This window comes from Octopus bimaculoides, chromosome 5 (genome assembly GCF_046866305.1).
Source record: "Octopus bimaculoides isolate indiv1 chromosome 5, ASM4686630v1, whole genome shotgun sequence".
Taxonomy (NCBI): Eukaryota; Metazoa; Mollusca; class Cephalopoda; order Octopoda; family Octopodidae; genus Octopus; species Octopus bimaculoides.
The window spans coordinates 106,081,080-106,093,579 of NC_142932.1; the positions used below are offsets into that span (position 1 = coordinate 106,081,080).

General features: G+C 38.4%; 1 protein-coding gene across 8 annotated transcripts in view; it reads left to right on the forward strand.

The window, feature by feature from the left end:
- The window catches only part of LOC106867711 (choline O-acetyltransferase), a 643,259-nt gene that overhangs the window by 321,429 nt on the left and 309,330 nt on the right, over nt 1-12,500 (forward strand). The window lies entirely within an intron of this gene.

Genomic DNA, 12,500 nt, shown 5'->3' on the forward strand with positions numbered 1-12,500 from the left:
ATCGGTAGTTCAATCATTTGGTGAAAATATACCACCAAAGCAACTTAAACCGTCCAGAAGATTGGTGCGTTTGCTAGTGTGCAATAAATTGGTTTTTCTTCTATAATACACAAAATATTTTAACAATCGTTACTCTTTTACGCTTTTACTTGTTTCAGTCATTTGACTGCGGCCATGCTGGAGTACCGCCTTTATAGTCGAGCAAATCGACCGCAGAGCTTATTTTTTGTAAACCTAGTACTTATTCTATCGGTCTCTTTTGCCGAACCTCTAAGTTACGGGGATGCAAACACACCAGCATCGGTTGTCAAGCGATGCTGGGGGGAGGGACAAACAGACACACAAACATATACACATACATATATATATATATATATATATATATATATATATATACACACGACAATTCCCAACAATTGTTATTAAAAATATGGGGTTTTATTTAAACATCGAGTGGCAATGGGGGTCCAGTAGAGTAAAATAGAAATCAAAGGGGTCCGTAGGTAAAAGAAAAAATGGTTGAAAACCACTGCTTTTGGCGATGTGTATTCATAACATACGAGATTGACCGGGTTCAACGGAGTAATGGAACTTCTACACACCACCGTTTTTCGACCTGGTTGTGTTGCACTCCTCAAACAGGCTCTTGTTTATAGAAATCAGCAAATTATTTGGTGATGCGTATTAATATCTGCTACACACATGATAATTCATGAGGCGCATTATGAACAGCGATAATCCAAACTAGCTTATGTATCTATTCATTCTTAATACATTCTGGTAGGTTCAGGCGTGAATATCTGATCGCTGTTTTTTTCCCTCATCAGAGAACAGCACCACCCTTAAGACGATGTGTTTTATAACATACGCGATACACTGATGTGGAGGCGCAATGGCCCAGTGGTTAGGGCAGCGGACTCGCGGTCATAGGATCGCGGTTTCGATTCCCAGACCAGACGTTGTGAGTGTTAATTGAGCGAAAACACCTAAAGCTCCACGAGGCTCCGGCAGGGGATGGTGGCGAACCCTGTTGTACTCTTCCACCACAACTTTCTCTCACTCTTACTTCCTGTTTTTGTTGTGCCTGTAATTCAAAGGGTCAGCCTTGCCACACTGTTTCACGTTAAATATCCCCGAGAATTACGTTAAGGGTACACGTGTCTGTGGAGTGCTCAGCCACTTGCACGTTAATTTCACGAGCAGGCTGTTCCGTTGACCAGATCAACTGGAACCCTCGACGTCGTAAGCGACGGAGTGCCAACAACAACGATACACTGATTTAACAGTATAATGGGACTTTGAGACACTGTAATGTTTCGACCTCGCTTCGTATCTCCAATCAGTCGATTGATCAAGCTCTAGTCAGTTTCTGGATGCAGTGTACAATGTCGAAATCCGAAAAGCCTACAAGGAGTGAATATATAAAAATGTAGCTGTGCTGCTGTTTATGTTGTCTTTTTGCCGGTGGAGATCCATATCGTGTCAACACCGTGTGTTTCGTGATGTAAACCATCTGTAACGATAATTGCTAATTTACCTTATTAAGTAGCCTTTTAGTTGGTTTGATGGTTGCTTTATTGATTGTGTGGCTCTGTGATTCAGTAATTCAGTGGTTGCTGTTCTCCAGCCAACTGGCCTCTTATAATACGTGAATGCGTGTGTTTGGCTATGTATGTGTGTATACGTGTGGTCCCGTGTGTAAATATATAGGCGTATTTGTCTATGAATATATATATCTATATGTGTATGTACGTATAACGCCGCACGGCAATAGATATAAGCCAACACACATACACACGCGAAAATACATGCCCACATACGCACGCGAGCACACACACACTCACTCACATGCACACACACATACACACACACACACACGCGTGTGTACAACAGAACTGTTTTGATATGACCATGCACACAGTTACGTGTTTGTTTGTGTGTGTGTGTGTGTGTGTATCTGTCTATGTGACTGTGTCAAACGTGTGAGCGTACAAGCGTACATGCGTGCGCCTGCGCCCGCGTGCGTGTGTGTGTGTGTGCGTGCGTGCTTATTCGTAAGTGCGTGCAGAGCTGGAGGCAGGAAGAGGTACGAGGCAAATGTTTTGCTTGATGTCTCCCGAGTATTCTGTTCACACATTACTGTAATCGACAAGCCGATTACATCTAGATGGGGAGAGAGCAACCAAATTAACTGCATATCAAAACTTAATATAAATACTGTTTAGCGGCAGCGAGCTTTCTTTCCCAAGGGGGGGGGGGGAACCAACTTTAAATATTAGCTAGTTTACTGGACTGGCACAGGAAGATGGTATCGCGCATGCGTATCAGTCAATAATGCGGCTGGAATTACGAAGTGAGAAAGCGAGATCGATGAAAGGGAGATATGAAGATTAGTATGACGGGAGGGAGAGAGAGGAAGAGAGAGAGAGAGATACAGACAGGCAGACAGAGGGAGAGGAAGGGGTGAGAAGGAGATAAGAGAGAGAGGAAGAGAGGGAAACAGACGCACAAAGAGAGAGATGGGAAACGGATGAAGAAAAATATAGGCACGGACTGTACTGAGGAAACAAGTGCAAAGGGGAAACTAGTGTGAATGAGAGGGGGGTATTGAAGCAGCTAGAAAGTGTATGAGTATGTGAGTATGTGTATGTGAGTGTGCATGTATGTGCGTGCGTATGCGAGATATTTGCTTTTGTGAGGGTGGACAAAAACTAGTTATGTTAATGAAATTGGTCTTGGGAGTATGGATTTAAGGTATATATGTTTATATATATATAATTATATACAGTATATATATATATATATATATATATATATATATATATATATATATATATATATGTATGTATGTATGTATATATGTATAGTCTTTTACTTGTTTTAGTCATTTGACTGTGGTCATGCTGGAGCAACACATTTAGTCGAGCAAATCGACTCCAGGGCTTATTCTTTGGAAGCCTAGTACTTATTCTATCGGTCTCTTTTGCCGAACTGCTAAGTTACGGGGACCTAAACATACTAGTATCGGTTGTCAAACGATGTTGGGGGGACAAACACAGACACACAAACATGCACACGCACATACATATATATATATATATATATATATATATATATATATATATATATATATATATATATACATATATATATACATATATATATATATATATACATATATATATACATATATACGACGGGCTTCTTTCAGTTTCCGTCAACCAAATCCACTCACAAGGCTTTTGTTGGCCCGAGGCTACAATAGAAGAAACTCGCCCAAGGTGCCACGCAGTGGGACTGAACCCGGGACCATGTGGTTCGTAAGCAAGCTACTTACCACACAGCCACTCATATTATACGTATATGTGTGTATTTTTTATCTTTTACTTGCTTCAGTCAATGCTGGGGCACCACCTTGAAGACCTTTTTGTCGAGTGAGTCGACCCCAAAACTTTTGATTTTTCAAAGGCCTGGTACTTATTCTATCGGTTACTTTTGCCGAACAGTTAAGTTACGGGACGTAAACACATCAACACTGGTTGACAAGCGGTGATGGGAGACAATTACAGACACAAAGACACAAGCACACACACGTGCCCGCGCGTATGTGTGTGTGGGGGGACGGGATTCTTTCAGTTTCCGTCTACCAGATCCACTCACAACGCTTTGTTTGACCCGAGGCTATAGTAGCAGACATTTGCTCAAGGTGCTACGCTGTGGGACTGAACCCGGAACAATGTCTGCGCCTTTATGTGTATATAAAAGGATAAAGATCTTTCTCGAGACAGGGCCGGTTTTAGTGGCGCATATATATTACTCCCTGGGCGGGACGCCGGTCTATCACAGGATTACTCAGTGGACCTGGAAATAATGTGATATGGAGTGTTTTGCTCAAGAACACAACGCATCGCGCGGTTCAGGAATTGAAACCACAATCTTACGATCATGAGTTCAATGCCCTTACCACTAATCCACGCGCCTTGTGTGTTGTGTGTGAGTGCGTGTGTGTGTGTACGTCTGTTTGTATGGAGTGGACATGTATGTAGTGGTAGATTTGTCAGTGCATATTGAGCAAACGCGTGTACATACATGTAAATGTGTGTGTAAGTGTGTGTGTGTGTGTGTGTGTGTGTGTGTGTGTGTGTGTGTCAATGTGTCTGTGTATCAGAGAGAAAAGGTGTGAAGAGGAGAAGGCAAGAGTGAGTGAAATCCCATGTTCTAGTAACGTATCTGTGAAGAAGAACGGGTGGGGAGGGTGTAAACTGAAATAAATAAAGTTTGTGTGCATGTGAGTGTACGTGTGTTGTGGTTGAAGACGCAGTAAAAGAAAAGAAAACAAAGAAGACAGAGAGAAAGCCAAGAAGGGAGAGTGTGATTAATGTTAGCAGCTTTTATAATTACGGCAAGGTAATCGATGGCAAGGTTGCCGTGTTGCGAACCAAATATCTCATCATAATCCCCAAAGACGTGTGGGTTGTCACGAACAAAGTACGTGTAAGACAGAAAACATGCATAGACAGGATGTACTGTGAAATAACTGTTAAATATTGCAGCATATACAGGTATATTTTGATTGATTTCACACCAGTTGATTTTTGTGTTTATAAGATCAGGTGTTGTGGAGCCGTGCATGTGATATACGTACTCTTTACTCGTTACTCTTTTACTTGTTTCAGTCATTTGACTGCGGCCATGCTGGAGCACCGCCTTTAGTCGAGCAAATCGACCCCAGGACTTATTCTTTGTAAGCCTAGTACTTATTCTATCGGTCTCTTTTGCCGAACCGCTAAGTTACGGGGACGTAAACACACCAGCATCGGTTGTCAAGCGATGTTGGGGGGGGGGGACAAACACAGACACACAAACATATATACATATATACGACGGGCTTCTTTCAGTTTCCGTCTTCCAAATCCACTCACAAAGCTTTGGTCGGCTCGAGGCTATAGTAGAAGACACTTGCCCAAGATGCCACGCAGTGGGACTGAACCCAGAACCATGTGGTTGGTAAGAAAGCTACTTACCACACAGCCACTCCTACGCCTACATATGGAACTAGCTCTTAAGTTGGAAAACTATTTAATGGTTTGTGAGGTTGTTGTAGATTAGTGTTGTGAAGCATGCATTGGGAAACTAACTACTCAGCTCTGTAGCTTCAGGTGTTATGGAGCCGTCTACACATTGAGAAACTATCTATTCAATAGCGATTAACTGTGTATATATTGGGGAAGTACTTGACATCGTTGTGTAGACGATTATATGTGGGGATATACTTAGCTGTTTTGTTTATCAGGCTTTCTTTTGGAAATGTTCTTAAACATTTATACGTATAGCAGTAGCTTGGCAAATAAGTGAAATGAACCGCAAAGATTTTGGTGGCAAGCTGTTTTTAGGCTGTACAATTCAGGAGGTTATCTTTTTCAATTCGTACTGTTATATATTGTTGAGAAAAGTTATTGATGTCCAGATATAGATCTATTTTTCTTTTTGTATACAGTCAATAATATTGGGATTGCTCCCTTACCAGGACGCCCTTGTGGGATGTAAACTTCATATTTGAAGTTACATTCAATATCTATTTCCCTTTATTATTTCATTACATTCAATAATTATTGCTTTTTATGGTGTAAACACGTAATTCTATATCTCTTTAGTTTACCTAACAGGAGGAACAATTATTGGGAGGGGTCGGGAAAGTCATTTACTTCAAAACTTGAAGGAAATATTTGTCTGTCTTCTTTGCAAGGTATGTGTAGCTGAGCACTGGTCTATGAATCATTCTGATTTATCTGTTATTTGAAACTACTCCAAATGAGTTCTCGGGACTTTAAACAAAAATCATTTATGAATCTCGTTTTCATGGTTGTTTTCTTTGAATGAAATCGTGGATTGAAACAAATATTATTCTACTTTGGGAAAAATCATCCTGCCTGTTAAACAAACACACTGATTGTATTAACAATTAAGTAGATAATTACTTAATAATTCAATTGCTTTATCAAAGTTCTTTCGTCACAGACTGTGAACTTATCGATGATGATGTGTTCCTCATACAATTTCTCCTTTCTTTCTGTTTGTATCTCGGAGACAAATGGTCCATAAGTGTTCTCTGTGTTTGCATCTCGATGCCTTTAAGTGAGTCATTCATGACTCACTTGCAAAATATAATCTCATTGTCTGTGAGGCTGACAACCGGAAGGAATACAATTGTCATATTAGTGTTAATCCATTAATATATATAGTATCAATTTATCAATGCGGGGAAGTCGAACAAAAAAAAATACCAGTCAAGTACTGGAGTCGATTTAATTCTTTTTTTCTAATTTCAGGCCTTGTTCCTATATCAGAAACCATTTATGAATGTTAGAAAAGAACACTATCATAAATACGTAGTCCTGTCCAAATAATGTTTCACTCCAAATGAATACTGAATACCTAATCACTTTATGCAATGTTAAATCGCTCAATGACATCGTTAATTTACGAATGGTGTAAATCCTTGGTCGAAGAAGATAATGTCTCTCCATGGATGCAAAGAAGAACTTGTTTGCATGTATGTAGGAAATTATATTACTCCATGAATACAGCGAACGATGTTGTTCGGGGAAAGAATGAAATGAAATAAAGACCTGAATCGAATGAATGGAAGGAAAATGCATTGAAACGATTGGATAAATTGATTCTGCAGCTGATCTTTGACCTCACGCATATTTGTGTATGTATGTATGCATGTATGTATGTATGTATGTATGTATGTATGTATGTATGTATGTATGTAGAGATAGATAGATAAATAGATAGATAGATAGATAGATAGATAGATAGATAGATAGATAGATAGATAGATAGATAGATAGCAATCTGCATGATAAATATCTATCAACGTGAATATCAGCAATTGTGCCAGTTGCAACCAAATAATTGATTACCGTTTCCAAGTCTCTCTCTCTCTCTCTCTCTCTCTCTCTCTCTATCTCTCTCTCTCTCTTTCTCTCTCTCTCTCTCTTTCTCTCTCTCTCCACCTCTCTGCTCTCTTCTATCTCCCTCCCTCTCCCTCTTTCCCTCTCATATATATATATATATATATATATATACTTTTGTTATTTACACCACCTGTCCTCGTCTGTTGTTATTATTTGTATATTCTCCCATATATATATATATATATATATATGTGTGTGTGTGTGGGGAGTGTATTTATATACATTTATACATCTATCTGTTTATATATATATATATATGTAACTATGTATACTGCCTGGCACACGGACATACATGCATACATACATGTATACACACACACACACACACACACACACACACACACACACACACACACACACACACACACACACACACACACACATACATATACATACATACATACATACATACACTCACCACTCACCACTTAAAAACACTACGATCAGTGAAATACTGATACCGCCATGACAACAGCAAATGCTCTGACACTACCACTTCTACCAATACATTAGCACCAACACTGTCAATACACTAACACCACCACTCGCAATGCACTAGCACCAACACCACTACAAGTATATTCACACCACTGCCACTAGCAACACCACTCTTATGCCAGATATACTATATTGTCAACTATACATAGAAAGTAAGGTAGCGAGCTGGCAGAATCATTAGCCCTCCAGGCAAAATGCCGAGCAGCATTTCGTCTGTCTTCACGGTTTGAGTTCAAATTCCGCCGAAGTCGACTTTGTCATTATCCTTCTGGGGTCGATAAAGTAACTACAAATCAAACATTGGAGTCGATGTAATCGATTTACTCACTCTACCGAAACTGGTAACCTCGAGCCAACATTTCAAACCAACTGAACAGGGAAACCGATTAGTGAGCCTCTCTGTTGATAGCTATTTATTATGTAGATTGCTATCTACAGTCTATCTATCTATCTATCTATCTATCTATCTATCTATCTATCTAGCAATCTATATCTTTCTCGCTCTCTCTATATATTAATTGATATATATATATAAATGGATGTGTGAATTTTTCCCTTGTTTACAAATTAACACGGAAAAAATAAATAGTTACCAGGGCAGCAAAAAGTCACACAAGTCATAAGGACACAACACCCTGTTTGTAAAGGTAGAAACTCCAGGTTGATGTGAAATATTTTGTATAATATATATAAATAAATAAATAAACAAATGGAGTTAAATGCAGGTTGTCTTCAAAACATATGTCGGAAGTAAAAGAATTTGATTCCATTTATATATATAGATAGATAGATAGATAGATAGATAGATAGATAGATAGACCCAGATGATCAACCTAGAGTTTATCTATTTCTTTATCTATCTCTACATACATACATACATACATACATACATACAAACATACATACATGTATACACAAATATGCGTGAGGTGAAAGATGAGCTGCAGAATCAATTTATTCAATCGTTTCAATGCATTTTCCTTCGATTCATTCGATTCAGGTCTTTATCGGCTAGAAACAGCAGCCAAAACATTTTGAAATTACATCCTACAAGTCTTGGGGAAGAAAATCGATACATTGGGTGTCAGGAGAGCAATGTTTTGGTCATACTTCTGCTTCTATCAGTGTTGAGATTGGGTTAAGCGACAAAATCAGCAACACCAGCAACAGCGTTGCTTATTTTAAACTCAATCAAAATGTCTATCACTGCCTACGATATGGCCTGTTCCAGTAAAACCAGAATTCACTGACATTGAAGACTCATTGAACAGCACGGCTTCAAAAGCGTCTGTGAGACCTAATGGCTCACACACACACACATACACACACACACACACACACACACACACACACACACACATACTCATGCATTCTCTGTCTTTTGGTACTGCACAGAGCCATTTATCTTGAAATCAAGGAGGAGAGTAACGCTGCCAACTTGCAATATCACTTCTCAGTGTCGTGGAAGGTCACTGACATTACAGAAAGACAAATGGGGTTTCACGATATACGCTTGTGCGTGTGTTTGTGTGTATGCATGTGTCTGTGTGTGTGCGTATATATGTATATATATGTGTGTATATAAGTATATGTACATATATCATGGATATCTACATCTGTGTGTGTATGTGTGTATATATATATATATATATATACACACACACTCATATATATATATATATATATATATATATACATAAAGAGAGAGAGGGGGATAGAGAGAGAGAAGGGGAAAGAGAAAGATAGAGAGGAACTATAGATCGATAGATAGATAGACAGACAGACTGATGCAGAAATAAAGGGGGAAAAGGGAGAGACTGTGTGGAGCTGTTGGCCGTCGTCATTGTGGCGAATCAAGATGAAACGGAGTTTGCGAGAGAAGTATTTAGAAAAGAAAAGAAAAAGACGGAATAAAGAAAGAGAATGGGGCGGGGAAGAGAGAGATGTAGGAAGGAATGAAAGCAGGAAGAAAGATTAAGAAGAAACAAACAAATAAACCAGAAAGGACACATCGTGTATCTCCATGTTTGAGTTTGTGTGTGTGTGCGCGTGTGTGTGTGGTAATGTGAACAATGTACAATTGTGTATTCGTGGAGGGTTTTGTGTGCTTTTGTTTCTGTTACAAGTGTGTATGTGCCTTGTATAATTACACACATACATATATGTGTATAATATGTGTGTATGTGTGTGTGTAAAATCATTCATACATGCCCCAAAATCTGCATCAGCACATGAGTTCACATGAAGAATCTTACAAACCAAATACAAAAACAGAATACATATATATACACACACATGCCTGCCTACATACTTAGGTTTATAAGCATGCATATACACCATGTACAGATGTGTATACAAGTGTGTGCACGCGCGGGTGAATGCCTATATTTATCCGTCCTTTTGCTTGTATGTTTCTACATGTGATGTATGTGCAACTGCGTTCGTGTGCTGGTTGCCTGTGCTATATAAGGCTGCGAGAAGAATACATGTTACAGATTTATCGATAAATATGTAGAAAGCAGACGACAGCGGAAGCGGAAGGCAAATGTAGTTGATGAGATGAAATAACATTTTTTACGCTCTGAGGAAACAAGATATTTGTATTCTTTATTAGATTTTCGTACAAGGCATATAACGACGTTAATTAAATCTTGTCCGTCCCCCCTTTTAAACACGGATGCTGTTGTAAGGGAAGACATCCAGCATTATTTGCTACAGTGACGTATTTGATTGTGTATGTATGTGTGTATGTGTCTATGTGAATGCAGGCTCATAAACATCAGTTTCTGTCTGTGTATGCATGTGTGTTTGTGTGAGTATTTTGTAATTGTATCGGCATCTCACTCTGTTTTGATACTATATGTGTACTTGCTAGTGTATCATCAGTCACAGACAAAACAGGCAAACAGGCAGTTCTTAAGGGGAAAACATGAGTATCCTACAGTCCCTTTGCACAATACCTTGTTTCTGGACATGTTTACTGCTTCCCCTTTACACGGTGTTTCCCAACTTTCAGTTACACGATTATCGATATTTGACCTTTGTTCATTCGCTTTTCCTCTCCCCGTAGGTTCCAACTTAAAAACCAAACCTTTCAATCCACTTATATGATATTATTAGAACAAATCGAAGCTTTTGTTATCTGCAGCTTCTTATTCTCAAGTGATATAAACTATCAGTATTCCTATATTACTGACTTCTCTTTCCTCGTTAAATCATTCGAAATCGGTGATTGTGGAAATCATCAACTAAACTCCAACCACATGCGAATCTCTTATCTTAACTCTCCATATCTCAGAAGGAGAACTACATGTCAAACAATACTTAACTAGACTATCTTTCACTGCCGTACATCTTTTTACTCTAGCGCAAATACCTTTACCTGTTCTTAAATGTGTTTTGATGTTTTTTTGCACCAGAGAGTGAATCTCTGTATTGACTCCTTGCAATTAGCTAAAGTACCTCTGATATGTCTGTCTTCAAGAGAGTCTCTGTTGGCGCGCTTTAATCCTCTCGCTTTCTTCAGATTCATGAGACAATTTTAACCCAACACTGCAAACATGCAACGTGCATTATCGAATGTTCCTACACATGATGCATATATTAAACAAGGTTCACTACACTAGAGAAAGTTAGGTCTCTTGCTATAGATTTAAGACAAATCTTTTGCACAGTAAGTCGATAGCCCAATAAACTTGGTCAACTGCGTCTCCATCTCTCCCCGCCTCTTTCTTTTCTCTCTCTCTCTCTCTCTCTCTGTCTCTCTCTCTCACTTACACACTCATACACTCTCTCTCTTTTACCCTCTTTTCTTTTTTCTCTGTACATATATGTACATATCCATATATATATATATAATATATATACATACATATATATATATATATATATATATATATATATATATATATATATATATGTGTGTGTGTGTGTATATATACACACACATACATACACATATATTTACATATATATTTTTCTCCTTCTCTCTCTTTCTATCCCACTCTCGTGTATATATATATATACATACATGCATACATACATACATGCATACATACATACATACATACATACATACATACATACATACATATATTTGTCTCGCTCTTTCTCCTTTCCGTCTCTCTCTCGCTTCTGTCTCTTTATGCTTCATTATAGCTGGATATAAATCTTCCATAGATATTTTCCAATCACTGTTGTAATTTCTTTTATGATAATATTTAATGTTATACTCGGAAGTTATAAAAGTTAAACATGCAATTTGTAGATCCAGTTGATGGTCGCAGTTTGTCGATTCAGTTTGGTCAATAACTGCTGCCGGTCGTTTTACTGCGATTTTATATGTCATACATATAAGTTATAGAAATTAAGGATACAATCTACAATGCAATCGTATAGATTCATTTAACGACTGTAATTTATATAAATCCAGATTATAACAACCGATTTGATGTGTTAACATTTGATATTAATTTGCGGTGGTTCAAGTAAATTGTTCCTTTTTTGCAGGATATAGATTCATTTGTATAACGTTTCTAGATTTAGGTTCTTGGATATAATTTACGAGATTTTCTGGCGAATTCTTGTATTTGACTTCAGTTTGTAATTTTAACTTGCAACTCAGTTTTATGGGTTCAACTTTGACATTAAGCAGTAACAATTGATGAATCCAGATGTTGCATAGAGGCTGTGGAGCTTGTTTTAGATGTTATTTAGCCCCAAATATAATGTATCTCGGATTATTTTATCCAGTGCATGTGTTCTTGTATAAAAGCAGCAAGGTGGCAGAGTCGTTAGCAAGTCGGGTGAAATGCTTAGCAGCATTTCTTCTGGCTCTTTACGTTGAGTGTTCAAATCCCGCCGGAGTCAACTCGGCCGAATTTGAACTCAGAAAGTAACGTCAGACAAAATGCCGCTAAGCTTTTCGCCCGGTGTGCTAACGTTTCTTATTTCTTTATTGCCCACAAGCACAGTCAAAGGGTTAAGTCGATTAACGTTTCTGCCAGCTCGATACCTTAA